General features: G+C 40.1%; 1 long non-coding RNA gene across 1 annotated transcript; it reads right to left on the bottom strand.

Annotated features, from left to right (window-relative positions):
• Positions 1–1,237: 1,237 nt before the first annotated feature.
• Positions 1,238–13,506, bottom strand: LOC129196847 (uncharacterized). The gene is made up of 5 exons (XR_008574239.1): positions 12,850–13,506; positions 6,843–6,976; positions 5,063–5,694; positions 2,940–3,002; positions 1,238–1,371 (listed from the first exon to the last, which is right to left on the bottom strand). It is a non-coding gene; the product is annotated as an uncharacterized LOC129196847 (long non-coding RNA).
• Between the last annotated feature and the right edge of the window lie 5,806 nt (positions 13,507–19,312).

Below are 19,312 nucleotides of genomic sequence, written 5' to 3'. Positions count from 1 at the left end.
TTGTTACACATTTAATTAGCTATTTTGGTTGATGCAGAGTTAAAGACAGTTCAGTAAATAATCTGTCTATTATTTCCATCCTTATAAGCCAATAATGAAAACGATGCCACTCACCAGACAGCATATGCAAATAAATGTGTATATGATAGACTGCAGCTGAATTTGCTGGCATCTAATAAGCATTTAATTTCTTTGGAGCGCTACTAAAAAAAAAGCAAATATTATTAGGACTTTTTTTCTTGTAATTTGGTTTTAAAAGCATATGGTCAGTGTTGTTTAACCATAGTCTTATAATTAAAACTAAATAGGTTAGAAATTATAAGGTAGAAGAAAATAAAAGCTCAAAAGCATGTATATGGCTAAACACGGATTAGTATTGGTGAGGGGTGCTTGTGTGTAGGTCTAAACGTTATGCTCAAGTACTATGCCTGTTAGGAATTACCATTACGGCTTAGGAGGAACTGTGGTTACCTAAGGAGGCCTCAGGGAAATGAATTCTTAGCTGGGGCTGGCATAAGTATAAATTAACCAATTAAGGCACCTGTATCAATATAAGCATCCTGACTCATTGTTTAATGGGATAATTGGAATTCTGCAGAGGAAATAAAGTTGATTATAAGGATCAAACAGAGGGAAAGCTCTCTAAGCATTTGTCTCTTGCTTGTGACAAGCTGTAGCTCAGGGGCCAGTGAATCTGTTATGAGGCTGCTGACGTGGAACAAATAGCAATATGAGGAGTGAAAGATCAGATCATTACTTTTTAATGCTCATGACAAAACTGGGTGCATACTTATCTACAAAGAAATAGACAAATTTCTGTATGTTTAAGAATAAACATGAAGTTTATATTCCAAATTTCTATATGTATCTGGATTCCCAGAATGTCCTAGTTTTACCTGATGAATAGTTCTTGATATAACGCAATTCAGCAGATGATTTTTCCTATCACTTTACATGCATCTATAAAATAGTTTGCAATACAATTACAATCCTCAGTACATATAGATGTCTAATCCTCGGCTTTGATGGATAGATTTGCCCACCAAAGCATATGATGAACAGCTGGTGGAGGAGGAAAAGTTGAAGAGATGAAGGGCTAGTGGGGTTCTTGAATCCAAGGAATTATGATGTGGATGATTTACTCTCTATAAGCAGAAGCCAGACTGGTCTCCAGAGAGAGGGAAATTTACCATATTCTCGGGAAGTCATCTTTCACAAAAGGTCGGCAGGCCTTTCACCAGAGTACGTTTGAAGAAGAAAATGAAATGGCATCTGCACCTTCTTGTGTCCAAATGTATGCTTTTCTTCGAAGGATTCAAAATAGTTTTGGCCAATGGAAACTGAGGCATACTTAGCTTCTCTTTCAAGTTTCTGAAAAGTAAGAAGATTATTTGGGGGAAAAAAAAGAAAATCAAGTAAAAGACCTGGCATTATCTTTTCTTCATATGTCAGAAGAAAGTTTTGGGTGTACCAGACACACCATATTTTATCTGGGATATCCACAGAGGAACACTACAGAACATCCAACTCTCTCTTCAATCATTCCCATTCTCTTACTTCCCCCACACACCCTTAAATCTGGCAGCCACCACTGGAGATGGGATTAAACCGAACTCAATTCCTTAAAAAATGGAAGGTATAGTAGCCAGTACCAAATACAGTTATACAGTATCCAGAGTCCAAATATGGTTGGACTTGATAGTCTTAAAGGTCTTTTCCAACTTAAATGATTCTATTCTTAAATGGTTTTGTATGTACTCTCTTGGGAACTACTGACTGTGCTCAGTGATGACATTAGACCCAGGAGGTTGCTCAAAAAAGGCTAAGGCTCAAGCCTAGGCCCCTTCTCATCTCTCACCCTGCACGGGATAAGTTGCAGCACTACTTGATCTAGCCTGTGGAAAACCTGGACCCTTCCTGCCCGCCTGCAAACCCACCTCTGCACTCAGGACATTTTGTCACTGAACATTTTCATGTTTCATGTTTTTCTGCAGTGGGCCACTGTGATGCAATGTCTTCCTCCCTAAAACCTGTACTAAACTATTGCTCTCCATGTTCAGAAATCGTACTTGTGGAATGAAAGATTGTATGCCCAATTCTCCAGTGTGGTATTCTCTAAAATATGGGGGAAAAAGAAAGTGATCCCTTGAAGTTTTTATCTATAATAGAGTAATTTTTATATATAATATAATACTCCACATATTTGGAAATAGAGTAATGAGTAGAGCCGATTAGAAACACTCAACTGAAATATACTGGAGAACATGGAAAATCCAAATGCTTGTATTTTACGCTGTATTTCACTGCATTTACATTGCATTGTTTACTTTTTAATTCCAGCCCCTACTCTTTTTGGGGCAAGAATTTCTAAAGGACTCCAGCTGTAATGCACTGTACCTCTCAGGATGTATTTCTTCCATGTGGTGTAGTATAAGAATCCTATGGTTCAATATGGGAACTGCAGTAGGAGCTGGGAACCATGAAATAGAATAAGGACCAGTACTGTAACTCTCTTTAGGCTACAGGAATTCTCTTCCATTTCAGGAATGTAAAAATATTTTATTTTGATTGAAAATGTCAAACATTTCTGTTCTAATGTAATGAAACTGACATTTCAACATTTTGCCTAATTTTACATCAAAACCAAATATGAAAAGGGATGGAAATTCTCAATTTCATAATAACTGACACTGCCTAGGACACACAGCACACCATAGCGTTATTGAAACTAGCAATGAAATAAATAAAAGTATTCTCTAAGCTCCAGAACACATGATGAAATATTTACTATTATTCTCCATAATGAGAGTCTATCCACCTTATCAAACTTCTTTGATAAACTTTGCCCCTTCTGGACCTGATGATTTTTGCAAATTGTACAAATCAAACTAACGATTCTTCCTCAGAATTACACACACAGAAATAAAGTGCGTGCTTACAGAAACTGAGGACATGCAGAAATTCTTTAAATGAAACCACATTGAAGGTGCATTAGGATCCCTCTGTAGAATAAAATCAGAAGAACAATCACATTAGGAGAAAAGGATGATGAAAAAATATGCACTTTTTACAGGCACGCAATGAAGTTAGTGTCTCAGCACATACCAGATTCTGCTTTGAAATTCGTTTTATTGACCTGAAGCTTTAGCAAGTGGGATGACTCAAAGGTAATTGACAGGAGAGAGAGAAAGAAGTGGGATATTGTTGTATGTGCTCTGAGCTGTTTTCTCACCACAAAACCCTCCAATATATTATGTAAATGTATGCAGAACCCTTGTAATTAAATATTATAAATAAATCCTTGCTGAATACAACTATCGTGTCTTTCAGATATGCCTGTTCTGGAAAAACTCACCAAAAAAACCCCCAAACATCACAGTAAAAAGAATGTATTCTGCTCTTGGCATTTCATACAGTGTAAGGTAAAGCATACGCTATGTTGCCACTTGCAGCAACAAAGCCAACAGCAGCAGCACGTCATTAGGACTCTGAAATCTCTCTCTATCTGAGATTGCTTTCTGAAATCAAATTCAGGCTGAGAGCAAAGGAGAAGCAAACAAGTTTACCCCAGCTCTGCAGCAGTAAATAATCAAGAGAACTACTTGAGGAACATTAAGTGAAGCACCAGATTCTTCAAATAATATGATAATTGAAACGTGGGTCTTGAATATTCAATTATCTGCAGATCTGTCTTCCCTCAGAGAACGGAAAGGGCACAAGAGGGTTAGCCAGTGGTGAACGACGCTGAGGGGGAAAAAGAGCTAGTCTGTGAACTAGAGGACAAATCTATCTGAACCTATGTCATCAGCTATGTTGAACAGGCAGTCTTTTCAAAAACATGACAAATGATGCTGCTGTTCATAGAGCAGAGACATAGCACGGGTTGCCACACTGTAAATTGCTACCGATAGCGCCCCACAGACCAAGGGATGTTATGCATTCAGCTGTAGAGCACCACAGACCGAAGGTGCGCTCAAGTGGAAATTACAGCTCATACAATAAGAATTACCTAATAGTTATGTGTAACTAACATTTATGGTTTGTTGCAAAAAAATAAACATCATGGCTTTTGGCATCTCTCTTTGCACTTGCACTTTCATCTCTGGCTATAAGGCAGCAATGTTTTGTTTTGATGTCAGGTCAGGGGAGCGGATTCATCCAAGCGCTTCACATCAGTCCTTGATTTGCACAGCTTACAGAGAAAGGATGCACCTTCAGCGCATTTATAACCCCCTACTGTCTTTTCAAATATATTGTAAGAAGGGTGCAGGTTCACAAGTCAATCAGTTCAATAAAGCTGCATGCATAAAAATATATGGATAATTCTCTTCTGGCTTCTTCATGTAGCTTCATGGGGAATCGTGGCTTCAGGCCAAACAACTGCAAAAGCAAAGCTTTTTCCCCTCAGAATTTTAGTGTGGTGCACATAATACATCTTTAAGTAAATTAGTGCTGTAACAGGTTTCAACTGATCCATCTTGGGAAGTCAAGGAAGAACCAAAAATAGATCCTGTTTTCAATTTCCCCTGAGCAGCAAAGTGATTTGAAATCCTCTCTTGCCACAGGAAACAAAGAAATAAAAACCAAATTTGGCAATTATTCAGTAAATACATGTGCTTATTTGGTACTTAAATTTAGGACCCAGAGAAATGTGTGTTAGCGAGGGCCAATCAACATATCCAGCAATGGTAGGAAGCAAGTGTGACCCTCCAAGACAACCCCTTCCTCTGCAGTCAGGTGCTCTGTGGCATTTACAACAGAAAATTCAACTCAGAGCATGCATTGGTCGTCAAAGATACCTCTGCGGAGAGACGCAGAACACCTAAACAGCCATCTGCCACAAGGATACCTGTATTTTAAGGGATGGGCAGAGTATAGGTGAAGATTTGAGCAGATATTAATTATGGGAATAAACAGTTCAGCCTAAACAATACAGATTGTGACTTCAACTTGAATTATGAAAAGGGGGAAAAAGCAGCCCATTGGAAAATTCCTGCAGAATGGTATAGCCATCAAATCAGTAATAAACACAGCAAGCATTTTAAAGCAGAGGAGCCCTTACCTTTATTGCCTTTAGGTCTGATAGGATTATATGCCGTTTCTCAAGTAACTGCTACTAGAGTTGTCTGAGATAAGTAATTGTATTTTCAAAACTGGAAACAAGATGGTCTCACTTGAAAGTTTAGTACTTCTAATAATAAAATATTTATGTAATAAAAGTGGTGCCTGGCAAGGAAATCTAGATGTGTAATGAGAGGTCAAAAAGAAAAAAAACAGTAGCTAAGCATTAAGCTCAATTTTTAGTACATAGTTTTTCCAAAATTATAAAAACATAGTGTATGATTTTATAGATAGTTGAGATTAAATCCCTGAAAGAAGGATTCTGTTTCACTGAATGTACTAGACTAGTATAAACCAGACTGTCTCTAATTTTGCTAAAAACACGTGCATGTTAAATTATTTTTCTTAATGCATGTTAGTAAAATTGGCACCAATAACTAAAATTAATGACATTTTGTATCATTGTTTCTAATGTGAGTGTGATGTTCTCCTGTTTGCTTTTCCAAAGGTCAGGTCTATAATACTCATCATTAGTGGCAGTTTCTCCATGTTTAAGGACACAACATGGTTATCACGACATCGAGCTAACTACAATTAGCTTGAAGAAAGCAAAGGATCCCTTCATCTCCAGCTCTGTAGGACAAAAGGAAGAGGGAGAACAAGGGAAATATTAGTACTATTTTATATAAAAAGGGCTTGATTTTGTTCTGCTCATGCCAACTCACATCTGAAGAAAGTGACAGGAGAGAAAGTAAAAGGAGAGAAAGGGAAAATATTTCCTGGGTCCTTAGAAGAATAAGTAATTGGCAAGTGCTTAAATGGCTGGTTCTAATCAGGGTAAATGGGCTTGTTTTTCCAACACTGGGTCTCACATCAAAACAACGAGAAACAATTGAAAAATCTCTGCTGAAGAAAGCAAGAGGAAGTGGGTTGTCACCAGCTGTTCAAAGACAAGATCCTGCAACAAATGTGTAGCAGCAGATGCCATGTGAAGCACGGGGAATGTAAATGCATATGAGTCATCCCATAAGCTCAGAGGGGAGAAAAGCTGCAGGCCAGATCCTGGAGGAAAAGATTTTTTTGTGGCTTTAACCATTTCTCTACTTGCTTTGTACTCTCTTTGAGTACAGGGTGTATTTTTTTTTTTTTTTTTTGGAAGAAGGTGTCCTTGAATCCTGTTAAAGAGCCACTAGCACCAGGAAAGCATCTTACAGAGATATTATGCTTTGTGCCTAGCACATCAAAAAGGAGAGGATCCAGCATCACTGTCTGTACAGCAGGGAAAGTAGTTTAAAACATCTCACCCTTTCCCCTCTCCTTTTAGGCTAGGCTAGACTAGAATATTTCAGTTGGTAGGGACCTATAACAATCATCTAGTCCAACTGCCATTTAGGTTCATTGTAATAATAAAAATTGTTAAAAGGATATTTTTTTATAATTTTTATAATTTGTAGCCTTTCACTGATTTGTTTTCCAGTGCGGCTTCATAAATAGCTCCATTGTCTCAGCTATACGTATCTAAGCACTCTTATGCTCTAGCCATTATGAAATACACACTGATTTACACAATCCCATAATCATATAACAAAATAGGTCATCGGGGATTATCAAATTGCAAAATTATCTTCTTTTTTTCCCCCAGCAACGCCAAGCTGTCATGTAGAGAGGAAAAAAGGCATTAGCAGTAGACTCTGCATAGAGGTGCATCTACATTTGGAACCCATTTTTACATCTTGTGCTACCATGTACCACCATGACAGATCCCAAGAATTCCCTCCTACCTGTCACCCTCAGGGCAGCCATCCCCGATTTCTCCATCGAATTCCATATTGCTTAGCAAATCGCAAACAAGGAGAGGCTCTAAGGTGGTTGAGCTCTGGGGGTTTTTTGCACTTAAGATGAACTCCAGGGCTGACTGGAAAACACGGATTTCATTTTGTGAAAACGTTTTAATCTTTTGATAGTAGAGTCTTTCCTGATACTAAAAAAAATCAAAGAAACAAAACAACCCCAAACAACCAAAAACAAAACACAAGAAAAAAGAGAGAGAGAGTGAGGAGGAAGGGCCCTCAATAGCCAGCGGGGTGGAGATTTGGAGATTCACCTGACACAAGGGACACAAGGGACAGTGCGGGAACACCCATTATGCTCTGAGTTGCTCAGGGTTATGATTTTCAGGCTCCATCAGGGTGATCCCATGGACCCGGTGGCAGCAGGGGCTCATGTTGAACTTCTACCAGATAAACCTGGGGAATCCATCAGCGGTCAGGAAGAAGCATATAAGATTACAGTTTCTGTTGAGATAGTTTATCTGCAAAGCTACTCTTTAAGAAACAAAAAAACCCAAATGCGTTTGTAGGTGGTCACAGGAAGAAGGACCGAGGACTGAGCTTTGCCATGTCTCGTTGCAGAGAACAGGCAGAGGCCAAGCATTAATGGGTCCTTCTTCTGCACCTGGACAGATTAAGCAGGAAAGGAACAAAATGAGCTCCTCCTGCCCTTCATCCCTTGCTTGTCAGACATGTGGTTGAAAGAAACTGCTAGTGGCATTACACACGATTGGAGCCAGATTTTTCTCCAGGCCCATGATGTGGTCACTGTTCTGATCGTATTTGCCACGGCCGGTGGTCGGGGTCCCACCGTGGGAAGGGATGGGACAGCATGGGGGAACCTGACAGCACCCACGCTTGTTCCTCAGACCTTGGAGGTAAACTGCAAGATGACCAAATCTATAGCTCACGGTCTTTTGTTCTTCAGTGATGAAACTGGAGCACAAAGCAGTTACTGTATTTCCCAGGGAGGGGAAATCTAGCCTGACTTGGTTGTTTCATAAGTGATTAGATTTTATATTGTGCTTATGTACTTCTCCTAATCAAATTGGCGTGTTGCTTCAAAATCAACCTAGCAGAAAAACTCTCATTTTCTTACCCATTCCACTGTATTTATCACCTGGATTTACCAAAGATGTGACTTGGGTTTTTTGGGGGTTTTTTATAATTCTCTGTCTAGGCCCAGTTCTGCTTAGCTTATAAAATCTGAAACATTCATAGCCCAAGGTTGCAAAAGCAATGAATATTTATAATCCTATCTTCCCAGCACACTCAGAGGTGTCTCACAGTGTGACTTCACATTAGAAATGTCCCACCTGTGGGGATCATTCAAAAAAACACAGATTACAAGTCTGTACAACATAGAACAAGGCCAATACCCAAATTATGGGAATTATCACCTTAAAAAAGGTTGCATACCTGATGATGCCCTGCACCAACACTGATTCATAGGTGCTGTACTAGCATGACTCTCCCCTGTGAAGATAGTATTTCAGCTATTAAGTTATGACATTATTTCCCAGTTCTTGTTCTGAGCCTTCTCATGAATAAGCTGCAAACTGCGTATTGCACTCCTCTCACCATCTCCAACAGCAAGGAACAAAAAAGGGTTTCTCACCTAGCGTCAGAGCGCAGGGAAATATTACAGTGTAAAGAATGTAGTGACAAATCACAGGCAGGACTCCAACGATGAGAGCTGCTTAGAAAATACCGCAAGCAAAACTGTGTGACCCTGCAGGTACCTTCTGTAACTTCACTGCAGATGTATTTCCTTTCCTAGACTGAGACCACACTGAAGAAAACCAACCCCAAACTCATTCGTCTCCAAAAACGTAAGTAAAACTTAACATTAATTCAGATGATTTTCATATTCAAGACAGAGCTATGAGGCGAAGACTCAGTTTTAATGCTTGGCAGGCAAATATGGTTACTTCCATTTTGCAGACAGGAAACAAAGGTTCAGCAGCAGCACTGGAATTAGAAACTATCTGGGGCCCAGTTTAGGCCAGGAAAGTTTTGCCATTGATTTTAATGCAGCAAGATATAATGTATCCTCCAGTATCCTGCCCTTTCCTATTTTCCCCAAACTTAGGGTGAACCATTAAATTGATGCTTGCCCTGTAAATCCCATAAGCTATTAATGTAGTTCCCTTAGCTGGAAGATAGATTAATGACCTGAAACTACTGTAGAATATTTGCTACTTCAGTGCAAATTAATATCATATTTTATCCTCATTTTATGCTCATATCCAGCACTTCCTTCTGCAAAAGATACCAGAAGGAGCTGGATATTTAAATGTCAAAGTTCTAAATCTTATCTTCAAATTTTTAATCAAACTGTTTAACACATGAGTCTTAAATTTCCATATTTTATACTTCTCTTACTTCATTTTCTTCTGCTAAGAACAAAGAAAATTTTAAAAAGTCAGACATGTTTAGGAGTTTTTTTAAACACTAATGAAGTTTATAAAATGCTTTATGTTTTTCAGGCCTCCACTCTCCTCCATGCTCCACAGCTTGGGCTGGGACTAAATACAAACATCTTCCATTTTACTCAGGTTTAAGTTCTCAGTTTTAAGGTAGGTAGTTTTAAAGTTTCTAGGTATTGCGTGCTATCCTGCAAATATTTTTAATTTTTTTTGTCCACAGTCTTCTATCTCTTCTTTTTTTTTTTTAATTAAACTATCAATTCTTCTTCCACTGCCTAAAACAACATAGTTTACTAAACACATTTCTCTGATATTGGATGCATTTCTGGAGAAAGCAAAATAATAAGAACATTAAAATGGCTGGATGCCTAAGACATATGTTTAGTTATAGAAAACTCCAGTCAAATCTCCTTTCTGCAGGAATTAAAACTTATGGCAAGGTCTCCAGTTCCTCAGGCAAGCACAGCAGGCTATTAGGTTTTCTCTTAGTGTTGCTTAGAAGAAATAAAGGAAGTGGCAGTGGGGGAAAAGGTAAAGTTTTCTCTCCCTGTTCCTTCTTGCCAGCACTTTTCAAAAGTTTGGTCTTCATTTGTAAACAGTAAAAATAGGTTCAAACTTCAAACTTTCAGGAAAATTTTTCTTTCCCTCTACACTTCAAACCCTCAAGATTAAAAAAAAAAAGTAAAAATGTTATGAAAATCACAGAAAACAAACAGAAGTTTGGAATGAAACTATACATATTATTTTCTGGTCTATATTTACTATTACTATAATTTATGGAGAAAACATAGCCACTTTACAAAAGCTTTATTGAATTGTAGAATCACAGAACAGTTTGGCTTGGAAGGGACCCTAAAGATCATCTAGTTCCAACCCCCTGCCATGGGCAGGGACACCCTCCACTAGACCAGGTTGCCCAAAGCCCCATCCAGCCTGGCCTTGAACACTTCCAGGGAGGGGGCCTCCACAACTTCTCTGGGACTGTGCCAGTGCCAGGGACTGCTAAATGACTGGCTAGGTGACCCTTTCAGAAACACCAGGTTTGGATACAGAGGTAGCAAAAGTAAGACCCGTGGGGAAAAGGTAATCAGAGTAGGTTTTGATTTGAGTGGAGACGATGGTGGAGAAAGAGAGGTGATCAAGGGGAATGGGAGAACAGGCATGGGAAATGGAGCGCAGGGGGACAAAAGGGGCCATCTGAGTTGCTGGTCAGTATGCGTGAGCTCTGCACCTGATCACAGCAATCCATCCTATCTTCTCATTCAACTCAACTCCTAACTATTTTCTGTGTAAGGATTTGGCTTTGCCTAACACAGGAATTATTGCACAGACCCTTTGTGTGAGAAATAGCTGCAGTCAGTCATCTGCTGTTGGATGATGTATTGCCCGCAGCTTCTGTACCCTGTCATCCTTGTTTTCTTCATTTTTTCCTCTAAAGTTAGGAAAGAGAGATAAAAGACTACAGAGGCAAGAGAGGTAGCAATGTAGGGAACGTGAAAAATTTCAGAACAACAAACTCCCCCATAAAATCCTATCCAGACACTGCTCTTTATTGTTATTGGTTCATTGGTGCCCAAGTTGCTAAGCTTTTTGGCAGGGAAAATCAGAACATACTGGACTCCACTCTGCTGTAGCCAGCATGCTTCCAGTACCCAACGTAATTAGTTTAATGCCAGCTCGAGTATCTCTGCACTGCAGCATGGCCATACTCTGTCTCAATGAGGAAGATAGAGAGCTAAACTACTACACCTCCACTCAAAGCTTCCTCTTGTTCTTTTGTCCTAGAGGTAACACTACAAGCGGCACTAACAAAAAGAAATAAAAAATTTTTTAAAAAAATATTGGCAGTAGTATTGCCTCTGAGTTCTCAGTAACTCTAATAATCTCAATATATTAGAGCATTTGAGGACCCAGCAGAAGCTTTCACAAAAGCCACTGAAGACCCTAGCTATCCTATATACAATACTGACAAGGGAAAAAAAGGGAAACTCACTAAACCAAAATCCACATGAAAAAAAATACAGTCTTTAGGTTTCAACCTTGATTTAATAATTGAAACATCATGTTCCCTAACATTACACGTGACATGGCTTCTCTGATGTACCAAACTCACAGACAACTCCCTGGTTTAAATGTTATTGTTCTGCTGACACCCTGTGTGTCTTAATTCTGCTGTTTCCAGGTAAAAATAAAGTCATGGCTATAAACCATGGTGTAGATACCCATTCATTGCATTTGTCTTTCCAATGGAGCCTTCCCAAACGATCAGTTTACAAAGGCCAACCCCATTTGGCTGGTACCATTCTCTTGAAATCCAAACTGTTTGAGAAGATAAATTATTGTTACTAGATGCATAACACATATTTTACCCACTGAAATGTTCTATAAAATACTTTTCCAATGACTGGCAGGGAAAGAAGAATTGGCGTCGGCTGCCACTAGTGACAAGTCCCTTCCTCCATCTTTTGCCTGAGTTGTGCAAAGCCCCCGTGAAGATTTATCCACACCCATGAAGTCAGACTTGAGGAAAACCTCGACCTGAGCTCTTGGGTACTTGTACAAATTCTTTCAACTTTAACCTGTGAAATAGATGCTGTCTTTCGACTGTTAGCAATTAGCTCAGTGTGAGAGGATGACAAGACGGAGACTCTGGGCTCTTGTTCAGTAATGATACTGCTGCTCTCAGTTTGTCAACCAGCCAGGGACAAACAGTTTGTTGTGCAAGTATAATCATTTTAGTGAGCAGATCCCCAGTGTCGCACTACAGCTGGCAAGCAGCAGAAACAGAAGTAGCTCCATTCAAAGCATGCACTGCGCACCAGCCTTCGAATGGGACACACTTCCCACGTTCACTGTCTTCGCTCTGGCTTCCCCACATCCCCCTTGCCACCAGAACTTTTAGAGTACCAAGTTTGAAGGTTTGCAGCCTCCTAGGGGAAAAAAAAAAAAACCAACCCAAAACGTTTAGCAGTCACACAGTGAGAAAACTATCTTTTCCAAAACATTACATTTAAGATTGATTCAGAATCATAATGTGGTGGGACCTCAGCTGAGAAAAGGGAGAAAATGAAGTTAATTAAAGTGCTGTCCAGTTGGAACTTGAAAATTCTTCAGTCGAGGGAATATATCATACCCTGCCTCTTCCCATGTACATTGAAAAATAGAAAGTGCTGCAGATTTAATTAAAACTTAGACTTAGTTTTTAGTAAATATTCTTTACTTGATTTATTATTACTCAATCAAGATGAAAAGTTATGACCCCCATCATGAAAAAGAATGTTTTCCACCATTATGAAAATCTATGCAATTTTTTTGTTGGTTTTGAATTTAGGCAGAGGTTTTTTTAATACCTGGGGAAAGCTGGAGAACTATTACTAGCTCAGCTGGTTTAAATTGGCTTTGCTGACCTGATTCAAAAGGGGAGGGTTTTGCTTGCTATATTTTGCTCGATAAATTTTTGTTGTTTCTCAACAACAGACTTCAAGCTAAAATATCATATTTAGAGACAGATACTCAGAGATCGCACAAACCTCTTTCTCCATGAAAGCGCATAAGCCAGGGTCCTTCACTAGCGAGGAAATACGCTGCAGTTAATTGTTTATGAGCCCACCTCAAAGAAGTTCTCTGTGGTTTCTTCATCACCTACAGAATCCAAATCCCAGCTCATCAAATACATCTATATATAATTAAAAAAAAATAAATCAAACACATTCCCTCTCCCAGCTACCAGCACAACAACTCGGACGCCTTTTGGCATCAAGACCAGTAACTCTTCTATCAACATCCCTCATGTCCGGCACCACATTATGAAAAAAGGATGAATTCAAAAACGCTGCAGGGGTGGATAACTCAGCCTACGGTTGCTCTGTCAGCAGTGGAGGGTGACCTGCGCCGGTGCCACGCTCCAGGGGCATAGGTCCAAGTCTGGTGGGCTTTGCTCGTTCGCATGCGGTGCCGCACCAAGAGGGCTCCACTGTTCTCAGAGGCCGTTCGGAGAGCTTGGATCAAGCTGGGATGGTGCTCGGCCCAGGCTAATAAGGTGCTCCAGACATTAGCTGATCTTGAGCTGGTGCCTGCACTGCCCTCCTGGGAATGGGTGTGCTGAGGAGCCGAAAACGGACCACAACAATCAGTTTTTATCATCTGAACATGCTCCCTACCACTCTCTACGCTGATGGATTGGATTCACTTTTGCAAATTGAAAATAAATCCCTCTGGCCTAATTGCTAAGTCTGATCTACAAGTTGAAGCCACTGCCTGCCTGTCTGCCTCAGTGGCCTGGGAAAATGGTAAAACCGCCGCGTTATAGACTTACAGTGTGCTTTCAATTACTGGAGTTCAGCAGCAGAGGAAACTTTTTACCTTTCCAACTTAACCGCTTCCCCAAAACCATACAGAGATACCGTGTTTCTTACTATAGTCTCCACTGGCGCAGTACAAATCAGGAGCGCAGTGTCTGAGCCTCCTGGATCAATATAAAAAACAACCCACGGTCTTTAAAAATATACATACTAAGAAGTTTGTAGTTAAGGTGAAAATGTTAGCAATGCAGGGTCCACTTTCACCTGGAGAGGCAAACGACATAACAAAATACATGTAAGGCTTGTAAGAATGGTATAAACGAAAGAAAAACTTGTATCCGGTAGTTATCTGGGATCCCGCAGGGTCGTTGTGTAAGTACCATCTTTTCACAGCGTAATCCGTAACCCAGGCAACCCAGATGTTTTTAAAGGTGACAGGGTTGGAAAATAAGGTCTCCACTACGTACAGCCTGAGATAACCATCACAAAATAGCAGAGGCATAGGCAGGGAGACATAGCTGGTAGGAAGGAGATGGGGAGAGGCTGAGGAGGCTGCAGAAGAGTCAGAGTCAGGCAGCCGTGGAAAGGAAAATGCTCTCTGATACCTGCACCCCTGCAACCTGCACCGCTGCTCACTTACAGGGTCAATTTCATTTCTTTCTTTGTTTCAAGTTGACCTATGGGTTTAATAAATTAAAATGTAGATTGAAAAAATACAAATAAGAATAAGAGAATTCTAAAAGAGGTTTCCCTCCATCAGCATTACGACAGAAATTAGGAAAGATAACAGACAGTTGCTGCTCTCTGTGGCTTTCTGTCCCACTCCCTACCTCAGCAGTTACGATTTTATGTCACATCAAAGATTCATAGAATATGGATTTAGATGCAAGAAAATGCTACCTAGACTTTAGCGAGACTATATTCTTCATATTAACAGTTTTTAATCTTTGTGGGTTTTCATTGTTTCATATCCTTTGCAAAAGGAAAGGAAAAAAACTCACAAGAATTCCTTAAAATAATAAAATCTTTCTTTTGATGTTTTCTGTCCTGTAGACAAACACACATAATGAAAGAATATGAAACACAAATTAATCCCCCAGTTTAACATAAAATGTGATGGATAAATCCATAGAAACCATTAAACAGTATTGATATACTTCTATTCAAGTTGTAGAAATGTGTTTCCATGTGTCTAAGATAAACCAGAAAAATAGATAAAAAGACTCAGTATACTTTTTAATGTTAAAAACAAAAAAAAAAAAAAAGAAAAGAAAAATGAAAAAAAGAGACGTGAAATCCATTAGGTATGGGAACTGAAATTAACAAGTCAGCAATCCAGAAATCAATTTTTCACATTCATAGTAGTATAGAAAAACTAAATTTAAGGCTATGTGGTAAAGAGAAGTATCATTTACATACCTCCTTCTAGAGCAGGAAGCAGTGCTGACAAATACGCATGGTATAAGAGAAAAGAAAACGTTACGACACTCATTCAGCAAACCTAGGAAGATCCATTTAGAAAAGATGCTTCTCTCTAGAAATATTCTACTGCAGTCTTTGAGTTTTCAGCAGGCCTGTTTCACGTTAGCCTGTTTTAATCAACAGAAATCAACTCAATGCCTGTTTTAGAAACGCCAGATACACACTCCTGTCTACGATGGTGAGACCCTTCCCCCCGGGCGTGAGGAGGTACCGCCTCACCGAGCACGCTGCAGGAAGCAGAGGTCCAGCAGCAGCACGGCCTCTCCGTCCAGGGCACCTGCAGAACAGAGTTAGCGAGTCTGCGACGATTTAGAATAACGCCGATTTAAATTAACTACCACCATATAAATGGTAGCCTGAAAGATTTGTTCCACAACACACGTACTCGCCGCTCATACTCGGATGAATCTGAATATACGCCACAAGCATTTGCCGAGTGTCTAGACAAGGATTTGCAGTGGTATTAGCTGAGTAAATTTACAGTGAGTTCGCACAAGCTACAACAGAGCCGTGAACATCAATCTAGAGAAGGCCAAAAAAGATAACGGGTTTATCACATGCAGTCAGTTACTGTATTTTAGGTAACACAGTGGGTCAGGCACATCTACACAGGAAAATACTTCAAAAAAGAACAAGAACAAAAAGGTGAGAAGATGTCTGTACACAACACCATGCAAGCCAATGCGTTAGGATAATGGCAAGTTCACGTTCTGCTTGCTTCAGTTTCCTATTCCTTGTTGAATTAAGTAGTTAGAAAGGATGGATGATAACTTGTGGCAGAAGTAGGTGAATTAAAAAGAAAGAATGAGGAAAAGAAAGAAGGGGAAGGAAGGCAATTAAGAGAAGGTCAAACAACTTTTGCCAATTCACTGACCTTGTTATATTCTGTTAGATTTTTAACACATGATTTTTTCCTTTAAAAATACTCGTCATTGGCCACATGCCTGGATGAGTCAAAAAGGAGACACATGGGCACTCATCAGACAGGGAGATTTAACATATTGTCATTGTTCTCTGGAAATTATTTCAGATAATGAATGTTCCAGAACAGAAAATTCTTCCTTTGGTCCAAATATTACAGAAAATATTTAGTTTAAACCAGTCTGCTCGTGTATTTTCACTATAGCCCTGTATCTTTGACTGTAACGATAGCAGCCAAAAATCCATGAAAAAAACAATGGAGGGAAAACTAGGGCATCAATCATACTGTGGAATAAAAAACGCAATCAGAGCTACTTTTAATAAATGCTCACCCAGCATTTCTGCAGTTCTGTGTTTCTTATACAGAAACTTTGATGTTGCTAAATATTCTATGCTGATTTTTTTATTTCCAAAAGAAGTCATAAATTAAGAAGCCTGTTGTGCTCAGAGTAAGGTTATGATCACTGTACTATATGTCAAGTCATTCTTTCAGACTCTGCACTAAAAATACAACTATGTGAAAATCCCTGCTACTGCTAACAGCCCTGTGAAGTTCTTTGAAGTGCAGTGTGACTGTCAAATGTGTCAGTTGCTGAGGGAGCCTCTCGTGGTGCTCAAGGATGAAATACTCGATTTGTGAGTCAGGAAAAGCGGAATAGAGACGTGCTGGCACAGAACCGCGCAGGTTCAATAGTCCATTCACCAGTGCTTGAGTTGGATACACAAACATCAGGCGCCAGGGGTAGACCGAAGTGTCCCAGGTTGCCCCGGAGCTCTGCGTGGCACGCAGGGATGCTCGGGGACATTAGAGAGTCCGTCCTTGCACTGCAACACAACCACAGCAAAGTCCTTGCAGAACAGAGGCCAAAACGCAGAGGTAGGCACTAAGGGGGTAACACGGGGAGGCGAGCGTTTGGAAAGATGATCTGGGCACATCGAATTGAACGGAGCGACCCTGTGGCATCCCGCAAGCCCTTGGGTTGAATGCAGCATCTCCGGCGCACCCAGTCGCGGGGTGCAGTGCTGCTGCCTGGGGAGGGCGTCCCACAGCCCCTCCCGCAGAGGTATGTTTCTTACAGGGTAAAAGACAGCCTCAAATGCTGGTTGTCAGGACCGGTTCCTAGTGTTAGGCATTATATGGGGTAACATCTGAACCACTTTGATTATGACCCTGTTACGTTAGCCACTACCTAACATACCGTAAAACCCCCATTCCAAAACCAAAAACACTAACATCCCTCGCACTCACACAGCTCTGACTGTGCTAAGCATTTTTTCATTATATTAGAAAAAAACTGAGCACATGAAGAACATTTAGTCCTTCTCAGTTTCAAATTATAACTATGCCTCCTAAACAGGGACTGCAAAATAAAATTGTCAGAGGACTTTGAGTTCGCTTCTTCTTTTAATGCAACACATTTTTAGTTTCTTCATCTCTAAAGTCATAAAAGAAGCTGCTGTCACTCTGCTGACAAAAACAGATTTCTCTTCTTATTACCATTCTCAAGATACTTCCAGTTTTTGTCAAGTTGAATCTGAACTAGTTTAGAGAATGTTATTTTTTTAATGTAATGGCTTAGCTCTTAAAAAGCTGACACAGTTTTACTTCTCTTTCTAATATCTGAACATTAAAAGTATTGCCGTATGCTTTTATTCTCCAAGGTTCAAATCTCACTCAACCAGCTTCTTACATTTTTCATTTAATTTTTATATTTATATATAAATTTGAGTCTGTCTTCCCAAATTCTTCCCAACCCGCGACAGCAAGCAGAAATCAAGATCGGCATGTGCTATACTCAAAATCACTTTCACATGTTATTCCACCTGGTGTGCATGTTTGGTAGACTTTTTTTGTATTGTCACAAGAGACTGCTACCCTGGTGAGCAGCTCCATGGTGAAAGAGATCATCAGGTTTGCTAAAGGCGAAAGATGAAGCACCGAAGTCCATGAAATTGTAAATTCTACCAGAGTTAATCTGAAAATGCACGCCAAGCATGTGCCAAGACACAAAGCCATGTGAATACAGAAGACAGTTTCAACCTTGTTTTAACATTGCCTGGATTTTTATACCACAGCTTTAATGTTCTTAAACCAAATATTAATATCTGGTTGTCGAAAGGGTGAATTTGCTTTATTTAAAAGTAGACATACAGCTAAGGAAATTTGAGGGAAATTGTAGGGTTAGGCAGGAGGGGCGTTAGTCACACCCTCAGTAATGCATGGATGTCTGTGAAAGACATAAGAAATAATCAGTTTTTAGAAAGAAGAATCTCTGTACCAGTATGCAGGTTAACCTTATAATCTTGTAATGAGTTCCACAGATCTTTCAATTCGTATGAACGATAACTTTCAAAGAATCTGTTAGAAATAATGAAGTTATGATTAAATGCAAATAAGGAAAGCATGCCAAACCTCAGGCTGAGGTGGCTGGCTAGCCTCTGGAATAATCTCTTCTCATAGAAACATTTTTACATGCTTAAACTAACAGGAGATTGGAATAATTGGTTGGAAATTTTCAGAGAAAATAAACTTTCATTCGAAAATATCATTTTGTGCCCAGGGGGCTTCACTCAGAAAGTTCATTTGGCGTTCAAGCACTCCACTCCAGACAATTCGTGTCCAGGAGCGGGAGTACTGCACTGCGTCCAAGCTGCCAGCCTCGTCAGCTCATTAACTCGAGCCGTGTACGACACGAATGCAGCCACCTGCCCCTCTGACCCCCGCGAGCCTGCCCAGACCCGCGTGGCACAGCCTGCTCCTCGCAATCCGGGCGCGCTGCCTCCACCCCGCGCTGCCCCCGTCTCAGTTGGATCTGCCTCGATGAAACGGGTGAGCCCTCGCTGATGAGCCTTCTAAAGGAGTCTCACGTTGCCGTGTGTTACAGATAGCAAGACACACCTTATTAGAGCTCATCTGGAGCGTTTCCTAAAACAAGAATCTCACTGCTGCTTCGGTACGTGTTGCAATTCATCAAAGTTGATTTTTTTTTAAACTGCCATCCATTGTATTTATTTGTTGATTTTTTTTCAGTATTTACACAGGATGTAATGATCCACTAATAGTTCATTAAGTGCTTGGAGTTCATTTATCTTGTTACAAACCAAACTAGGAAATCTCCAAACTGTTTCACAAGAGCTCATAGAGGTTTATCAGCCGTGGGTCAGTATGCAGGACCAGTGTTTTCAAAACTCCTCAGTTCCATATTAAATATCCAAGAGAAAGCTATATTTTTTTAAAACCACGAGCACAATCCAACCACTCCACCTGGAGCCTGCAGGGCAGGTGGCC

The sequence above is a fragment of the Grus americana genome, chromosome 1 (assembly GCF_028858705.1).
Source record: "Grus americana isolate bGruAme1 chromosome 1, bGruAme1.mat, whole genome shotgun sequence".
Classification (NCBI taxonomy): domain Eukaryota; kingdom Metazoa; phylum Chordata; class Aves; order Gruiformes; family Gruidae; genus Grus; species Grus americana.
This window is presented reverse-complemented; position numbering and strand designations above follow the sequence as displayed.